General features: G+C 36.6%; 1 protein-coding gene across 12 annotated transcripts in view; it reads left to right on the top strand.

Moving 5' to 3' along the window:
- FAM135A (family with sequence similarity 135 member A) overlaps positions 1-16,039 on the top strand; it is a 151,844-nt gene that overhangs the window by 11,989 nt on the left and 123,816 nt on the right. The window lies entirely within an intron of this gene.

The following is a 16,039-nucleotide window of genomic DNA, read 5'->3' as shown; positions in this document are numbered from 1 at the left end:
CTGTGACATGTTATAATTTAACAGTCACTCACTGTTGGGTATTTCATTTGTTTTCATCTTTTCACTATTTCACGAAAACACTGTAACAATCATCTTTATCAATGGTACCCATAAAGCAATTTAATAACTTCTTGGCCTTTGGGTAAGATCAATAAGTATATGTAAGAGGTGCTCTAGGAATCAACAGAAAAACGTCTTTCTGATTTAGTATGTTAGAAAAGGCATTATGGAGGGCTAAGATCAAAGTATGGCTAAGACTTGGATAGGCAAAGTATAAAGTGAAAGATCATATTTATAGAAGAGAACAGCATGATTCAATACAGCCACATGAATCAAGTGTTGGAAATAGAAATGAACATGTTATTTTTAAGAATAATTAGGGGCCAGGTGTAGTGGCTCACACCTGTAATCCCAGCACTTTGGGAGGCTGAGGCGGGCAGATCACCAGAGGTCAGGAGTTTGAGACCTGCCTGGCCAACACGGTGAAATCCTATCTCTACTAAAAATACAAAAATTAGCCGGGCGTGGTGGTGCACGCCTGTAATCCCAGCTACTTAGGAGTCTGAGGCAGGAGAATCACTTGAACTCAGGAGATGGAGGTTGCAGGGAGCCAAGATTGTGCTAGTGCACTCCAGCCTGGGTGACAGAGCAAGACTCCATCTCAAGGAACATTAAAAAAAATAAAAATTAAAAAAAAAGAACATTTAGGAAATTGGGTATTTTCTAGGAGAATTACAGAAGAAAGGTAGTAAAGAATGGCAAGGTTGTATTTGTGGAAGACTTTAATGTCTAGAGAAGAGTTGACACTAGGGATTTAGGTAACCATCAATAGTTTCTAAGTAAGGATAAAATTTTATCACTATTATTACAATAAGCACTAACACGATGGATATTATGATACATTAGACTGATGGTTGTGTAGAAGAAATAGAAACCTAGGAAACAGTCTAGAAGCACTTGATAGTAACTCAAGATATAAATCTGGAGATCTATACAAAGACTGGTGGCAGTGGGACTAACAGAAGAAGTAGAGCAAGAGATTCTCTATTTTTTTTGCCTTGACTTTGCCATCTTGTTGAAAAAATAAAAACAGCTGTGCCTGTGCTGTGGTCTGCTCTGTATGGTCTCTCATTCCTTAGCAGGCCAGCCCAGACTTGTTCTCATGGTGGAGACAAGAGTCTGAGATAGAGAGCAGAAGGCCAGATGCGGTGGCTCACGCCTGTAATCCCAGCACTTTTGGAGGCCAGGGTGGGCAGATCACCAGACTTCAGGAGTTCGAGACCAACCTGGCCAACATGGTGAAACCCCGTCTCTACTAAAAATATAAAATTTACCCAGGTGTGGTGGTGGACACCTGTAATCCCAGCTACTTGGGAGGCTGAGGCAGAAGAATCGCTTGAACCCAGGAGACGTAGGTTTCAGTGAGCTGACACGGTGCCACTGCACTCTAGCCTGGGCGACAGAGTGAGACTCTATCTAAAAAAACAAAAACAGAAAGAGAGCAGAAGATGCAAGTCTCCTTAAATTCACACACTGTTACTTCCACTGCATTCCATTGGCCAAGCAAGTCACAATGCGAGGTCAGGAGTCAGGCTGGTGGCTTTTTGGCCAGTACAATTCACTTAAAAAACTTTGTGTACTTTCCATATGGCTGATAAGTTTATTCCATGCTTTAAAGCCCACAGCCACAGTTGTTTTTGAGACATGCTTGCTCACTAGATAGCATATCTACCAATCACTGCTACTTGGGGATTAGAATTCTGTGGGATCATGCCCATCAACTTTCTAAAAATCCTTTTGTCATGCTGAGAATGTCTGCTTACATCTTAATTCTTTTAGTGATCTTAAGAAAGGAAGCTACAGCTACATCCTTGAGTTGATCTTTGTTCATGGGCTTTGTTTTATTTTCAGGAGACTACAGATGAAACAGTTTTATTTTCCAACCCAGCAAGTTCTAGTTGCTCTAGATTTCTTCTAGATTCTGCTTGTAAAATGACTAGCTCTTTCTTTAGTTCATCTCTATCTTGCAGAACCTTATTATACTTAGCTAGGAGCAAGCAGTTGGCGTTTTTAGTATTCTGCTTGGAAATTAATTTGCTAAGTCCAAAAGTTTCTTAGATACATTGTCTGAATTATTCCAGGTTAGTGTAAGATAGCATATTACATCACTCCATAACATGGTTACCATTTTCCTCGTCTCCTATAGTTTCCTCATTATTTTTCCACCATTTGTAGCTGTAACTGTTAGTTTGGCCCCAGAATTAATGCCACTTATTTTAAGTTTTTGTTACGGCACACACCACTTCTAGGTATCGATTTCTGTATTATTTATTGTCACAATAATGCAGCTAACCACAAACACAAAGCCTCAATGGCATTATGGCAATAAACATTTATTTTTGCTCCTAAGTCTGTGGATCATCTGAATGGTTCTACTGATCTGGGGTGGCTTGGCTCATCTTTGCTGGGCTCACTTCATGAATGCACAGTCAGATGGCAGATTGGCCGGGCACTAGCTGGATGCAGAGTGACCTCAGCTGGGCAGTCTCAGTTCTGTTTCACAGTCTGTCATCCTGCAGCTTATTCTCATGGACAAGGCATGGGTCCAAAGAAGAGAGAAACCATGCAAGCAGACCTCGTATCATCTAGGCTTGGAACTGATGCACTGTTACCTCTACCACAAGATACTGGCCAAAGCAAGTCATAAGTAAGGCCAGCCCACATTTAAAAGGTGGGCAACTACACTCCACTTCTTAATGGGAGTCACATTGTAAGAGGTCTGAATAGTAAGGAGGAGCAAAATATCAGTGACATTTTTAAAATCAATCTACAGGTTACATTTTATAGGTTTGTTTTTAACAGCATGATTTCGACAAGCTAAACATGTAAAAAGCAATTCAGTATTGGAGTTAGATTTGAAGACTAGCTAGAAAACACATTGCTTGCTTAAGTTGTATTCATGAAAAAAATGATTATTTGGAAACCATTAACTACTGTATAAAATATTTTTCAAATATATGTAGTGTCCTCTGACCTATATATAAAATATATCATTATAAAATTATAATATAAAATATTTTAATGTGTAATATAAACATAGTATCAACATGTAAAATTGTTCTTTCCAAGTAAAACAATGTTACTCTTTAGATAAAAAAGTCATGATGTGAAATCACCTTGCTCAATAAAGTCATGTTAAGTTTTACCTCATACAATTTTAACACAGTGTTGTGTATTAACAATCAATGCTATAAATGTGTTCTAAAGAATAGAGGATAGAAATGATAGAAATGTAATAACTTAATATTCACAAACACATTCTTTTAGCCATTAACCTCAGTTTTTTATTCTTCCTCTAGAAAAATAAATTAAAATTTTCTGACAATGGAAAAAATAGATGTATACTTAATCTCTACCTGCTGTACTTCTGTAAAGATACTAAAGAGCATCTCTCTCTTATGACTACTTATAAAAGATTTATTACTATGATAGTTCATTTTTATCTTTCATGTTAAAAACTAGATCTAAGCAGGAAAAGGACCTACATTATTATTACACTTGAAAAATAACTTATAGAAGAGCAAAATTAAATTTAAGTAAAGTGCTTTTCCTGTTCATCTGTGAGAATATGTTTTCGTGGCCCTTTGCAACTTTCTGTCTTTCTTGAAGACCATTCTTTATAATGAGCTTAACAAAACATTGTTCATAAATAGACATCCTTACTTCTTTATGGCCCCCTACCTAAGGTGATCCTTTAAAATTGTGTTGTACTTAACAGAGTATGGGAAATAAATAAGACATGAAATAAGAACAGAAAAATAGATTGCTTTGCTTTAGTGCTTATCTCATTGCATTGGATTATTTATAGATAAATTGATTATATCTCTGTTTTTTCTGATTAAAATATTTTCTTCCCTTAGATTTTCTAACTTTTTTTAAATATAAAGGAAGACATTGACTTTTTTTCCCTATAATTCTCTTTAGTATCCTAAAATACACCTACAATTCAGAAGTACTTATACTGCCATATTTAAGGTTATAACTTAATTAGCATAATAATTTTTCTTTTTAATTTGTCTGAATTGTAGGGACTGTTTTTAGAGTTAAAAGGACAATATAAAGCATCTAGTTTAAAAACTTATACAGCTTATAAATGGTATAAGTAATATAAGTTACAAAAATAAGTTTTTAAACACCCTGTTATGCTAGGATGTCCGTATAACTTATTGACCAAATCAAGATACTTTTTTTTTTTTTTTTTTTTTTCGAGACAGAGTCTTTGCTCTGTTGCCCAGGCTGGAGTGCAGTGGCTTGATCTCGGCTCACTGCAAGCTCCGCCTCCCGGGTTCACACCATTCTCCTGCCTCAGCCTCCCGAGTAGCTGAGAATACAGGCGCCCGCCACCAAGCCCAGCTAATTTTTTGTATTTTTAGTAAAGACGAGGTTTCACCATGTTAGCCAGGATGGTCTTGATCTCCTGACCTCATGATCCACCTGCCTCGGCCTCCCAAAGTGCTGGGATTACAGGCATGAGCCACTGCCCCTGGCCTTCAAGATACTTTTTAACATGAAAGGAGGCATTGTTAATAATAGGCCCAGACAAATGAAAACCAGGATGGCTTCAGGCAAACCAGGACATATGGCCATCCTTGTAATAATCAAATATTCCTTAAGTAAGTCTTAACTTTTTTTTTTTTTAAAGTAACTTAAAGCAGCAAACATTTGTTGTTTCTAATGAGTCTCTAGGTTGGAGCTTGGCTGATGTCATCAAAGCTTGTCCAAGCATTTATGATCAGCTGTGGACTGATTGGTCCAAGATGGCCTTGGTTGGGACTCCTCAGCTCTCCTCCACATAATCTCTCATCCTCTAACAGGCTAGGCTGGGCTTAACAACTCTTAGCTTTAATTGAATTAGAAAATTGTATTTTTGCTTAGACTTATTGGGTGTAATAGGTTAGTCAATGTTAAAAAAAGTTATTTTAAAAAATCTGTGCTTGCCTTCAGAAAGGAATAAACAGATTACTAACGTATTTACATGATAATTAATTTTTACTATAATTACATTGTTTTGCCCTAATGGTAAACAGAAAGCTCAGATACTAACAATCTAAAGAAAAACTAGTTTTATTTTAATTTTACTCTATTCTATCATTTTGTTTAATAGAGTGGATTTTTAAACTCTGAAAATGAAGTCAAAATTGTAAAGCACTGATCATAAATATGATGCTATTAAATATGATGTATGTCTTATAAATGAGTAATATAAATTCTCTTAAGATTTGTATTATATTAGGAGTATCTAATTACAAGATAATAGACTTCCCAATAACTTCATTCAAAATACATTTGTCAAGAGGACTCCAAAGGAGAAGGAAATATTGCCCTTTAAATAGATACAGAAACATTGCTATTTGAACACCTGTTCTCATTGGCATAAAGGATAAGAGGATGGAATTAAATTGTGGTTGTAGTAAATTTCAATTAGGTTTTAAAGTGGGGGAAATTTTTTCTTTGTTTGGAGATGATTGCAAAATTGTTAAAGTATCTTTTTCTAAAATGCTTTAGGTCAGTGCTATTCTCAGTAGCTTGTCTGCAGATGGTTTGTGACTGATTCAGGATGAAGCACTGTTGCCAGAATGGAAATGAATGCTGCTTTCTTCATTAAATTTTGCTACCAAAAAAAAGTCAGCTAAAATAGTGTGCTTTGCAATACAGTTGATTTACTTTATTTTACTGCAGATTGGTAACAACCATTTCACAAAAATGCACCAGTCTGTGTTCCACATTTGTAGTACAGCTTTAGAATATTAGCAATGGCGTCTTGAATGGAGTTGGGTTTCATTCATTTTGAAAAGCAGCAAATATTTAGAAGATATTTAGAAGAACTTTCACAAAGTGCTATGCTTTAATCTTTTATCAGACTTTGCAAGTGAAATGTTATCAGTTTGATTTGTTTCCACATATTGTTGAAACAGTCAATAATCCAGCATGCTACTACTAATAAGTTAAGTAGTGAGGAAAATACTGTTGGAGACAGAAGTTGAAAGTGGTACTTTGTTCTTTATTTATCTGGATTACTATAGAACAGTTAATTGAATACCTGTAGCTACTATTACTTTTCTTTTTTTTTTTTTTTTTTTTTTTTTGAGACGGAGTCTTGCTCTGTCACCCAGGCAGGAGTGCAGTGGTGTGATCTCGGCTCACTGCAAGCTCCGCCTCCCGGGTTCACGCCATTCTCCTGCCTCAGCCTCTCCGAGTAGCTGGGACTACAGGCGCCCGCCACCACGCCCTGCTAATTTTTTTGTATTTTTAATAGAGACGGGGTTTCACCGTGGTCTCGATCTCCTGACCTCGTGATCCGCCCTCCTCGGCCTCCCAAAGTGCTGGGATTACAAGCGTGAGCCACCGCGCCCGGCCTACTTTTCTTAATCATATACTGCCACCATTTCCTTGTCATAAGATAAGCTACTATAAAGAACATATTATGATTTGGAAATGGAGAAAAGTAAGGATATAGATTTAGAAATTATATATATACATATGTGTGTGTGTTTGTGTGTGTGTGTGTGTGTTTAAGATGGAGTATCACTCTGTTCCCCAGGCTGGAGTGCAGTGGCGTGATCTTGGCTCACTGCAACCTCTACCTTGTGGGTTCAAGCAGTTCTGCCTGTCTCAGCCTCCTGAATAGCTGGGATTACAGGTGCCTGCCACCACGCCCAGCTAATTGTTATGCTTTTAGTAGAGGTTGCGTTTTGCCCTCTTGGCCAGGCTGGTCTCAAACTCCTGACCTTAGGTGATCTGCCCTCCTCGGCCTCCCAAAGTGCTGGGATTACAGGTGTGAGTGACTGCACCTGGCCTAGAAATTACATTCTTAAATTTTAGTAACATCACAAAACCATGGAACTTAAATCCTTTTTTTTTTTTTTTTTTTTTTTTTTTTTTGAGACAGAGTCTCACTCTGTCGCCCAGGCTGGAGTGCAGTGGCGCAATCTCAGCTCACTGCAAGCTCCGCCTCCCAGGTTCACGCCATTCTCCTGCCTCAGCCTCTCCGAGTAGCTGGGACTACAGGCGCCTGCCACCTCGCCCGGCTAATTTTTTGTATTTTTAGTAGAGACGGGGTTTCACCGTGGTCTCGATCTCCTGACCTCGTGATCCGCCCACCTCGGCCTCCCACAGTGCTGGGATTACAAGTGTGAGCCGCTTAAATCCTTTTGGAAAACCTCTGTAGAACCCTGTAAACCAGGTTTGATACAACACAGTTTTTTTTGTTTGTTTTTTGTTTTTTTGAGATGGAGTTTCGCTCTTGTTGCCCAGGCTGGAGTGCAGTGGTGCAATCTCGGCTCATCGCAACCTCCACCTCCCTAGATCAAGCAATTCTCCTGCCTCAGCCTCCTGATTAGCTGGGATTACAGGCATGCGCCACCACACCCTGTAACACGGTTTTTAACAAAATTATCTTAAATCCCTTTTGTTTATGATTCTGAGGTTGTTAAACTTATGGAAGATTTGTAGTTTGATTTAAAAGGACTATCAGCTAAGAGTCAGAAATTTTCAGCTGAATTTTGTTTTATTCCAACTGATTACAACTTTTGAAAAAAGTGATTCCTTGTCTATAATGTCATGTATGTGTTGTATTCTTAAAGTTCATGAATTTGCCGGGTGTGGTGGCTCACGCCCTGTGATCCCAGCACTTTGGGAGGCCGAAGCAGGCTGATCACCTGAGGTCAGGAGTTTGAGACCAACCTGGCCAACCTGGTGAAACCCCCTCTCTACTAAAAGTACAAAAATTAGCCAGCCATGGTGGTGGGTGCCTGTAGTCCCAACTACTTGGGAGGCTGAGGCAGGAGAATCACTTGAACCCAGGAGGCAGAGGTTGCAGTGAGCTGAGATCATGCCACTGCACTCCAGCCTGGGTGACAAGAACAAGATTGTGTCTCAAAAAAAAAGAAAAAAAAAAGTTCAGGAATTGAGGACTTCTGATTCAGCATTGGTGATTGGCGCTCACAAGAAACTACCTCAAATTTTTCATAAGGCCTTCAAAACTGTCTGAAATTGTCTGTCTTCAGTAAGAGATAAGGACTGAGAATACTGGATAAGAAGTTAATTGGTTTCTCAGTTTTAAGAATCAGACCTTCTCAATACTCTGCAATTTGTTTTCTCACAACAATTTATGTCAACTATTGGAATATAAATATTTCTTGTTATGTTAGCTGTGACCTTTACTCATTTTTTAATCTGTGCTATGGTATAGGGGTACATTTAGTCTGAATCAGCAGTTTACAAATGGAGTACAAGGGTATTGGATTTAAGAGGCTAGTGAGTTCTGCTTTTCTAGAAGATTTTATAATTTGATGTTGGAGATATGAAAAAAATAGTTGTGAAAATCATAATTGCCAATGTGTATTCTTCTTTTTGTTTTTAAAACTGGAAACTCATTTTGTTTTTAGTTTCACCATTCTTTAGGTGAGAAAGGATGTCTGCACTCTTTGAAGGATCATTATAATGGATCATAACAGTGAATGATGGGGCCAATAGTAATTGAATATCCCAACAGTCTGCCATTACTGGCTTTGAACACATATGTTTTTAAAGTATAAATAAATAGAGGAGATCAAATTAACTGTGAAAAAAAAAAAAACTACTACCGAAAACCAAAAAAGATTTAGTATTTACTTAATGCTGTCAATTAACTAGCTTTAAAGGACTAAGTGTTATTATGAGAAATGTCTATATGAAAATCAAAACATAAATTACATGACTTAAATGCAGGGCAAACCTCAATGGGAAAAGAAACATGAAACAAATTTGTATATTTATTAACTACATATATAATACTGTGTTTCTATATTAATGAAAAGTTTTCTGCATCTCTGTAACTTCAATATGTGACTTATGAAACAATTTGCATAAGGATAAATTTACTTATGGTTGAGTAGTACTTAACCCAGGGGCTATCCATATGGATCTTAGAGTTCCACCTGTAAATAACAATATGTACTCAAAGAGGTAACCAATAAATTGGCTAGATAATCAGACAGTAAGTATAGACCTTTCTTCATATTAATAAAGACCTTTTTTGGGGAAACAACAAGTGGGCTTGTTGTTTTCTTGGCAAAATTGAAGAATGGATTTTAAAAGAATATATTGGGATAAAAGTTTACATATAAAAAATTAAATAATTCTGTAAGTATTCAGTTTTAAAAGATTTTACCTACAAAGAAATAAGAGTCTGGTCTCAAACTTTTTCTTAGTATTACTTAAGATCCTGAAATAATGAAACAACATCTTCAGAAGTTTGCAGGAAAGTTATAGTGACCCAAGTATTTTATCTTTTTGTAACAATAGGGAGATACTATGAGAAAATAGAGTCTCAGAAAATGTACTTTCTGTTTACTCATTCTGAATAGATTACTTGTGATATGTTCCAGAGCAAGATGGGAGAGAGTAAAAATTCAGAACTTGGAATTAGTGAAGTTGTAGAAAATAGGCTTTGAAACTTGCTAAAGTTATTGAAATAAGTCAAAAAACTAAATTTTACAAAAGTAAATGTTAGGCTCTTTGAAAAACAATTTCCATTTTGAAGAGATTAGTGAGTTGCTTTATTTCTCTAGATTTATTAATAAAACATGGAACAGGAGAATGATGGAGGAATTGTGAAATTTCTTTCATAAAAAGCAAGAAAAATAATCATTCTTTCTGTAGATACTTATACCATATATTCATTTTTTCGAGAAACTTTTAGTTACTGTCTGATAAAATGAGAGATTATATGTGGTTATTGAAAAAAAGAAACAAATCAGCCAGAGTCAACATAGCAAAAGGAAGAATGGAAAAAGAGAGTAGTAGCAAAAACAGAAAATACAGAATACAATGACAAGTAGAAACATTCAAAACCATTCTGACTATAAAACTCATAAATTTAAGTTGTCTTGTTCAAAGACAGACTTGCAGGATTTAAGTCCAATAATTTTCTGTTCATAAAAGACATATCTCATATTTTGAAAATAAATGCCTACAAATTTAAAATACTTACAGTAATCCTCCCTTAAGTAGTTTTACTTTCTGTGGTTTCAGTTACCCGCAGTCCACCTCAGTCTGAAAACATTAAATGGAAAATTCTAGAAACAATTCATAGTTTTTAAATTGCACACCATTCTGAATAGCAGGATGAAATCATACACGTCCCTCTTCGTCCCTCTCAGGACAAAAATCATTCTTTTGTCCAGCATATCTATGTTGCATATACCACCAGCCAATTAGTCACTTAGTACCTGGTGTTGGTTATGAGATCAACTGTCATAGTATCACAGTGCTTGTTTCAGGTAACCCTTATGTTATTTAATAGTGGCCCAAGAGTGCAAGAGTAGTGTTGCTGGCAATTTGGATTCACCAGAGAGAAGCTGTAAAGTGCTTCCCTTAAGGGAAAAGTCAAAAGTTCTCGACTTTAGGAAAAAAAAAATCTCCTATGCAGAGGTTGCTAAAATCTGTGGTAAGAATGAATTATCTGTAACGTTGTGAAGAAGGAAAAAAATTCATGCTAGTTTTGCTGCTGCACCTCAAATAGCAAGTTATAGCCACAGTGCATGATAAGTGCTTAAGATGGAAAAGACAGCAGGGTACAGTGGGCTTATGCCTATAATCCCAGTACTTTGGGAAGCTGAGGTGGGAGGATCTCTTGAACCCAGGAGCTTGAGACCAGCCTGGGCAACAATATGGTGAGGCCCTATCTACCAAAAAAATTATAAAAACAAACAAACAGCTAGCTGGACATGGTGGTGCTTGCCTGTAGTCCCAGCTACTCAGGAGGCTGAGAGGTGGGAGAGTCGCTTGAGTCCAGGAGTTGAAGGCTGCGATGAGCTATGGTTGCACCAGCCTAGCCTGGATGACTGAGCAAGATCTAAAAAAAAAATTGATGGAAAAGCTATTAAGTTTGTAGGTGGGAGACATGAACCCAGAAACATGTTCTGATTGATGGCAGTCAGGTTCAGTACTATCTGAGGTTTTAGTCTTCCACTGGTGGTCTTGGAGTTTATCACCTGAGTGTAAGGTGGGACTATTGTATTTAGTGAATTGAACCTTTTATCATTATGAAAAGACCCTGTTTATATCCTAGTAGCTTTTTGCTTTGAACTATTTTGTCTAGTATTATAACATCAGCTTTCTTTTAGTTAATATTTATAAGATATACCTTTTTTGATTATTTCACTTTCAGCCTTTCTCTTTCCTTGTATTCTATATTAATTGCAAACAACATATAATGGGATTTATCTTTTTCATTTTCTAGGGCACTTTTTGTGTTTTAAGTGGAACATTTAATCCATTTATATTTAATGTAATGGCTGATTTATTTGTGATTATGTTCATTATTTCATATTTTGTATTTTCTATGTCTGCTCTTCATTTGCTCTCCTATAGTCTTTTGTTTCATGTTCTGATCTTTGCCAGTATTTCAGGCTTATTCTTCAAGAGGACATTCACTTTTGCCAGGCTCTTAGGGCATTACCAATCTAGAGCTAACTTTTGTTTCTTTAATGGAAAGTTTCAAACATAAAAGTATAGTAAGCACACACCTATCACCTAGCCTCAGTTATCAAAGTTTTTTCTTCCTATTTCACCTGTTGTTCTCCCCAGCTGTTTTTTCAGTATGTATCTCCAACAGATAAGGACTTCTGTTTTCAACATATTTGTAAAATCATTATTGTACTTAAATAAATGTTTAAAATAATTCCTTGATATCAAATAATCCAGTTAGTGTACACAGTCCCTCAGTCATCTCATAAGTGTGTTCTTAATTATTTGTTTGAATCAATATTCACCCCAAAATTCATAGCTTGCATTTGGTTAGGATGTCTCTTACATTTTCCAAAATTTAAAATTGATGGTTTAATCTAAAGGATTGATTAAATTCCAATTGTTTTTGAGACGAATCCTCAAGTGATGCTATGTACTTCCTATTGCATTGCATCAGAGGACATGTAATTTCTGGTTTTCTCTTTTTTGTGATGTGATCGATTCAGGTGTTGTATCAACCTAATGGACCCATTAAACAGTTCCCTAGCACTTAATTGATGGTACCCATTGATGATCTTTACCCAGAGTCATTATTTTACTAGAGGTTATAAAATGGAGATATCCAGGGCTGGGCACGGTGGCTTACACTTGTAATCCCAGCACTCTGAGAGGCTGAAGCGGGTAGATCACCTGAGGTCAGGAGTTCAAGACCAGCCTGGCCAACATGGTGAAACCCCATCTCTACTAAAAATACAAAAAATTAGCTGGGCATGGTGGTGGGCACCTGTAATCCCAGCTACTCAGGAGTCTGAAGCAGGAGAATTGCTTGAACCTGGGAGGCAGAGGTTGCAGTGAGCTGAGATTGCACCATTGCACTCCAGCCTGGGCAATAAGAGCTTTTTTTACATATAAAAAATAAAATAATTCTGTAAGTATTCAGTTTTAAAAGATTTTACCTACAAAGAAATAAGAGTCTGGTCTCAAACTTTTTCTTAGTATTACTTAAGATGCTGAAATAATGAAACAACATCTTCAGAAGTTTGCAGGAAAGCTGTCTCAAAAAAAAAAATGGAGATATCCAAATTCTGTTATTCCTTATGCATTTATTAGCTGGAATTCTGTGAAGAATTTTGCCTCATTAACTATTTGGTTATTCTGACATATAGTTTACACAGAAAATACATAATAAATGTTTTATTATTTCTCCTTAGTTACTTGTATTCAGAATATTTTGTTGTTGCCGTACCATATTACACATATAATCACTTTTTGTTTTGTGCCAATATGAAGTCATGGATTTTCAACATATTTGCTGATAATATTGTGTCACTGTCAGCTGGGTGCGGTGGCTCACATCTGTTATCCCAGCACTTTGGGAGGCCGAGGCAGGTGGATCACCTGAGGTCAGGAGTTTGAGACCAGCCTGGCCAACATTGTGAAAACCCGTCTCTACTAAAAATGCAAAAATTAGCCGGTGGCACGCACCTATAATCCCAGCTACTCTGGAGGCTGAGACGGGAGAATCGCTTGAGACTCAGAGGTGGAGATTGCTGTAAGCTGAGATCGCGCCACTGTACTCCAGTCTGGGTGGCAATGTAAGACCCTGTCTCAAAAAAGAAAGAAAATATTGTGTCACTATCCTTTCTGATGCTTAGAGGGAGCCCTTCAGGTTGGTTTCTCTGAATTTCCCACAGGACAGTCTAAGCAGTGTTTGATAGTTTTCTTGTTTTCTATTATAATTAGGTGTTGCAGACTCTTGTACATTCTTTGATCCAGATCTGGAGTCAGCCAAGGAGCCCTGGTTCCTTTTATTAGGAAATAGTACTTAGAAATCATAATGCATATACTAAAGGTACACATTTTGGGGTCATTTCTTCTAAGTCCTTTCAGTTAACAGCATTAGCAAATACTTTTTTTTTTTTTGAGATGGAGTCTCACTCTGTCACCCAGGCCGGAGTGCATTGGCGCCGTCTCAGCTCACTGCAACCTCTGTCTCCTGGGTTCAAGTGATTCTCCTGCCTCAGCCTCCCGAGTAGCTGGGATAACAGGTGCCCACTACCACACCTGGCTAATTTTTGTATTTTTAGTAGAGATGGGGTGTCACCATGTTGGCCAGGCTGGTCTCGTGCTCCTGACCTCGTGATCCACCTGCCTTGGCCTCCCAAAGTGCTGGGATTACAGGCATGAGTCACCATGCTCCACCACAAATACATTTTTATAAGGAAAATACATCATTAATGTATACTGATATTTCCAATTCCAGTTTAAGTTTACAAGGATTTTACTTTTTTAATTTTATGTTTGTGTCTCTTTTTACTTATAGCAAAAATCTTGGTTCCTAGTAATGTAGATCATTACTTACTTTATGTATGTGTGTGGACATTTCTATATAGAATAGTTTCAAAATAATACTAACGACATTACCACCAAGACCATAAATATTTAAAATTTCTTCATGGTTTTTTTTTTTTTTTGCCAAGATATATCCCATGAGGAATAAGCAGTCAAAATACTGTGTTTTAAAAATCACTTGAAGTAATTCTCTGTGGAATTGCAATCAAGTAGATACACATAAAGTTTATTTGTTTTAGGGTTGTTTAGGGATTAACGTTTTCTTTGTTTTGTAATTATATAAAAAATTTACATGGGTCCAAAGTCAAAACTCTGTAAAGTCCACTATATTGAGATAGATCTTGTTTTGATCTCTGTCCCTTCTTTCTCCTCATCTCATAGGTAACCATTTTATTTTTATTAGTTTTTGGTATATCCTTTTATTTTTTTCTTTTGAAAATAGAGGCAAATAAATATATAGTCATACCCTTCCATCTTACACAAAGGTAGCATAGGATACATACACTCTGTACCCTGCTTTTGTTGTTTAAAAGTATATCTTAGAGGTCACTTCTCTAAGTGTGAGTGATTAGTATTCGGGTGGTAACACCTGAATCCATCATATCACACAAAAAAAGAGACAGCCAGACATTATATGTCCTTTGATACAGTGCTATAGGAAGTATATAATCAAACCTTTAGATTAAACCACCAAATTTAAATTTACAAAAATCTAAGAGATCTTTCACATTCCCTGTTACAACTGCATTTTACACGATTGTATAGTTGTACCATAGTTTATTCAACGAGTCTCCTGTTGGACATTTTGTTTTTGTCTTCCATTTTCCCATTGCAGTTAATACTACAATATTGCAGTTGCTATTGCAATTAATACTACAATCTGCATATATCATTTAGTATTTTTGCCAGATTATCTTTGGGATATCTTCTTAAAAGTGGGATGTTAAGGCAAAGGGTAAATGACACTTGTTTTTGCTCTTTTTTTTGCCAAATTACATTCCATATGGGGTTGTGCCATTTTTTGATCTCACTAGTGCTGTGGTAGAATTCCCGTTTGCCCATATGCTTGCCACCATATTACACCCATGTGCCTTTTAACTACATTTTGGTCAGTGACAGACCGCAAATATGACAGGAGTCCAATAAGATTATAATGGAGGTGGAAAATTCCCATCACCTCTTGATGGTAGTAGCTTTGGTAACCTCATAGTGCAATACATTACTTTTTCTATGTTTAGATACACAGATACCTACTATTGTGTTATAATTGCCTGCAGTATGCAGTACAGTAACATATGCTGCAGATTTGTAGCTTAGCAGCAATGGGCTGTATGATATAGTCTATGTGTGTAGTATAACCAGCAGGTTTGTGTAAGTACACTATATTGTTCGCACAGTGGCGAAATCAATCTAAGGATGCCTTTCTCAGAATGTATTCCTGTTGTTGAATGAAGACTGACTATATTTTGTTAAATTGTTGGATTTCTGTCAGTCTGATAGTTGAGAATGGATATATTTTTGTAGTGGAAATTTATAGTTTTTAAAATTATAAGTGAAATTGAACTCTTTTTGCATATTTAGAGTCATTTGCATTTCTTTTTCTGTAAACTGTTTAATCATACCTTTTTTTCATCTTTCTATTGGTTGATTGGTCTTTTTCATCTCAATTTTCTTCTCAGTTAAGGTTTTCTGGAATATATCAACAGATGGCCCCAGAACAAAAGCAGCTTAATTGCTTTGCCTAATTCACTATAATTTTGCCTTCCTTTAAATTTTCCTTGGTAATTCCATACTATCTTGTCAGCTTTTCAGTAATTTTACAGATATACTTTTTATACTTTACCTGACATTGTATTTTAGCAAGAGGTTGTTCTGAATAACCTAGCCCACCACAGCTCTTAAAATGGAAGTGTTTTATTCTTTGATTTTTGAATTTTTTTATCTCTTACTTCATATTTTGTTTTTAAAAATAGCTAACTTATCCACATTTTAAATTTTTGGGCTGGCTGCAGTGGCTCACGCCTATAATCCCAGCGCTTTGGGAGGGAGGCAGGCAGATCACTTCAGATCAGGAGTTTGAGACTAGCCTGGCCAATATGGGGAAACCCTGTCTCTGCTAAAAATACAAAAATTAGCCAGGCTTGGTGGCACATGCCTGTAATCCCAGCTACTCCAG

The sequence above is a fragment of the Nomascus leucogenys genome, chromosome 3 (assembly GCF_006542625.1).
Source record: "Nomascus leucogenys isolate Asia chromosome 3, Asia_NLE_v1, whole genome shotgun sequence".
NCBI lineage: Eukaryota > Metazoa > Chordata > Mammalia > Primates > Hylobatidae > Nomascus > Nomascus leucogenys.
The sequence above is the reverse complement of the archived record's forward strand: the minus strand, read 5'-3'. Positions and strand labels throughout refer to the sequence as shown.